Genomic DNA, 4,199 nt, shown 5'->3' with positions numbered 1-4,199 from the left:
ACCGCATAAACACATTTCATTACACCAAATACACAAAATAATGTTATTTTTTAGCAACGTCATAAGACCCCTTTAAGTAAATGGCTCTCTTTATGAATGGGCCATTGAATAATTTGTTCACACGATTCGTTCAAAACATGAATTCATTCAGAAATGGTGTGTTGCTCTGAGACATACAACAGTTCTGCTGTGGCTTTAATATTGGCGTTGGCAAAATTGAGCAAAAAAAGACAATATTGTGTCTAAAATATAACACAATATTGAGTTCTTATTTATTAAACTGTTGTATAAAATCAGTATCACATTTGCACTCGTGTTATTTGGGACAAAAACAGCACTGGTGTGATACTGCACTCATTGCTTGTGTGATATGACTTAACTATATCATATGATATATATATGACAAAATCTCATACAGGGGCATTTTTGCCCCAATAACTTGAATTTTAGTGGCATATAACTGCACTCAATAGGCTTCGTCATGGGCAGAGCAGGTGCGTTTTTTTTTTGTTTTTTTGTTACATAACTAATAAATTTGATTAACACGTTAAATCGACAGCCCTTATAAAAAAATCTCATTTTAAATAAATGCTGTTCTTTTGAACTTTCTATTCGTCAAACAATCAAAGTATCATGCACAACTGTTTTCAACACTGACTGGGGTAATGACTGCTGAAAATTCAGCTTTGACATCACCGATATAAATTACATTTTAAGATATAATAAAATTAAAAGCAATTATTTTAATTTGTAATAATATATCACAATATTAGTGCTGTATTTTTGATAAAATAAATGCACCTTTGATGATGTAGTGACTTAACTGTAATTTAAGTAGTTAATTCTATAAGGGAATTAATCATTCATTCGATTTCTAGCTCAGGTTTTGAAAGGACTCGAATCTGAAAATTCTGAGTCAACCTGATCAAAACTGAATTCAAATCTGATAGTTTACACTTTAAATCAAGGGCCGTCCAGCAAGCCGGTGATTCTTAGTATATTTTAACGACTTAAATCTTTGTATTTCCTTGGCCACGGTCAATACAATTATTATAAGTAAGTTAAACGATTTGTCTTTTAAAATCGTCATGCAAGGTTCTGTTTCTTTGGTTGTAACATAAGGACGCGGGTCCGTTGGGGTTTCAGGAAGCAGATGTTCAAAAAGTCATGTGGTGTCACGCTGTATAGATCCCGTGTTTGCGGGCCTGAGGGCATCAGTTAATTTACTCATCCTTTTCCTGCTGGATATACTAGTTGCACTCATTGTTGGTCACAAGACATCGTGGTTTCTATATGTTGTGAACGAACCTTTTCAGTCCTTGATACAAAGAAAGCTTTGTTGTCTCTTGATTGGATCAATCTTTAATCACTCCTCTGAGTAGATGACGACATGACTGGCAGGAAATCGACCCAGAATATTGGAGTCATGTGCTGGGGGTGATTGGTATAGATACCTCATGATATTCACGTGGTGAATCCACAGCTTATGGGGGCCTGTTTCACAAGACAGAGACCTTACAATGAACATAATAGTCTTCTTTTAAAAACATTAATAGAAAATCTTACTGACCCTGCAATACTGTGGAAAATGTGTGTTAACATGTCTAAAGGTATTAGGAATCGCTAACCTTGCTCCCTTTTCAGTTTTTTTTTTTTTTTTTTTACAGAAAAAAATAATGAATGTTTACAAATAAGCCTCCCAAACTCTTTCCACATCTGCCATTGGTCAGTCAAACAGATAGTTCTGCCCCAAACTCATGGCATTAGTTGAGCCAGTGTTGTTTTATTAAACTGGGATTAGTGTTTTAACATCCAAAAAAATTGCACCCATTACCTTTGAGTGTTTTAGTCCAGTCAGCAGTTCATTACTATGTAATTTTATGCCTCTAGCAAAAGCATCTCCTCTGGATGAATGGGACATCTGGATGAACCAAACAGACACACACTCCCTTTTTCTCTGGTCTCTGTAGGATGGAGCTTCTGAAAGGCCTTCAGATACAATTAATATTAGATAGAGGTCTGCTGCTGCCTTCTGATGTGTTGGGCTTGTGAAGTTTCTCTTCTTGAATGTTATTTCTTGTCTTTTTCTTCAAATAAAGTTGATATATAAAAGACAGACTGCAGTGTGTAGTCGCCGTGTTCCCTCGGTATTAGGAAGAGCAGGAATATGGCACTGGCCTAAAACATTTTGTTGGAACCAATGTGACATTTTAAAAGTAAAAATTGAAACAACGCATTTAGTCTGAATGAGCCAGGCAACAGCATTTCCTGAGAGAGAGTTAAGTGCCGGAGAGATGATAGCGGTACCTCACTTCAGGACTTCTGGGAGTTTTGAGACGCACAATTTAGTGCCATGGTGTTGGTCATTTGTCTTACTCTGAACTTGCTATGAGGGTTTTGAGATTCTGTTTCTTTCTTTCGTGCGCTGTTATATCTTTCACCTACACACTGTTTGAATGCTAGAACATTCACACTGTAGCATTATTTTTATAGTACTTTGCACTTTGATATTAAAAGAAATTTGATCCAACCTTCAAGACATTTTATTGTAGACACGTTTTCTCTATTTGGAGATCTTTTAGAGAAAGTTTGGTGGTGATTGACAGACTGGTTGATGAGAATGGGTTGTGGCAGTTTGTCACAAATAAATTCATATATTTTTGAGAAATATGAAGTTTTACACAGATTACTGTGTTTTGGCATCACAAAGCCACACATTTTTCTATTGCCTGATTTCCTGATCCAAAAATGAAAATTGTATCATCACTTACTCGCCCTTCTTTTGTTCCCAAATTTTATGACTTTGTAAATGGATTGCTTGCACAACTATTTTTGTGTTTTACAAACAATTTTCAGGCAGCACATCTACATTCAGACAATTACTCATAAGAACGCAGATTATTTCTCTTTTTAGGGCTAAACAATGAATGATTGCATTGAGTTAAATACATTTAATTATGTTAAAATATTTAATCTAAAATTGCATTGTATGCAGTATGTATACTGTGCGCAGTTTCCAAATTTCATTATGCATTGAATATTCAGATTGTCTACTGCATTTGCCAAAATAAAAAAGAATTAGCAGAGAATTAAATATTCAAAATGTAAAGGACTCAACTTGACCTTTGTTTTGCAAATGAACTGGAATTATTAACTGTAATTTCAAACATATTTTTCTTGACCCATTATTCAGCCAAACTGCTAAGAGTTAAGACATTTTTTACACACTCTTGGATTAAATGTGTATTATTTTCTGAGTTAAACATGCAGTGTAATGTGACAGCAATGAAGGATAATATTCGTACAAACGTTTATCTTTGCATAATGCATGCTGTGCTATTAAAAAATAGCAGGCAGTATGCAGTGTGCAGCAAGCAGTGTGCTTTCAGCAGGTCTGTGCTGTGACTGATTAGTAATGTCTTGAGACACCTGCAATCAATCTAACTCTACTCGGCATGCCATTACTCTGGTCTGGAATGTGTTGCTTTGAATGGAGCAGATGCTGGTGCTCAGAAGTGAATTATACTTGAGAGTGGGCCCATCAAGGTTATCCAGCTTTGTGGAGTGATACAAACACATCATGGAGTGCGTTATCTGTCAGCATGATTTCATTCACTTTATGTTTCCATGTGTTTTTTGTATGTGTGTTTTGTTCTTTGGTAGATGGGGGAATCATATGGCGGAAATTAATCCTATGAGGGAAGCTGCATGTGTGCGTGTTTGTTAGGAAAAGACCCTGTTGGATAGGAGGTTGATTGGTCTGATTGGAGTTACCAAAAGGTCATTAAAGGTGAAACCCAGCATGAAGCAGCAGTCGCTTAATAGAGAGAGAGGCAGACAGACAGCATGTGTTTCTTGCACCTGTGCACATCAAGTTGTGGATTGTTGATTTGAATAATGTTTGATGAGCTTATGGATCTCCTGATTGGGTTGTTCATGTGATCTGAAGTGGGCAATTTTTAAAATTAGAGCAAATTGTCTCATGCCTTTTTAATTATGTGTCCATGTAAACTAGATGGATTCTGTCCAAGCATAATAGTAATAGTTATAATAATAATACAAATAATAATAACGGATTATCATAAATGTATTATTATTATTATTTAGTTTATTTGATCATTTTTTTTACTGCTTCAACAGGTGTCCAAAGTAGTCCAAATTGATTTTTTTTTTTTTTTTTTTTTTTGAGGGGCTTTTTT

The 4,199-nt window shown here is 35.3% G+C and overlaps 1 protein-coding gene across 5 annotated transcripts in view; it reads left to right on the top strand.

The window, feature by feature from the left end:
• The window catches only part of anks1b (ankyrin repeat and sterile alpha motif domain containing 1B), a 156,804-nt gene that overhangs the window by 111,305 nt on the left and 41,300 nt on the right, over nt 1–4,199 (top strand). The window lies entirely within an intron of this gene.

The sequence above is a fragment of the Sinocyclocheilus anshuiensis genome, unplaced genomic scaffold, assembly GCF_001515605.1.
Source record: "Sinocyclocheilus anshuiensis isolate Anshui unplaced genomic scaffold, SAMN03320099.WGS_v1.1 scaffold299, whole genome shotgun sequence".
Lineage (NCBI taxonomy): Eukaryota > Metazoa > Chordata > Actinopteri > Cypriniformes > Cyprinidae > Sinocyclocheilus > Sinocyclocheilus anshuiensis.
Note: the sequence above shows the minus strand (reverse complement) of the source record. Positions and strands in the feature narration are given on the sequence as shown.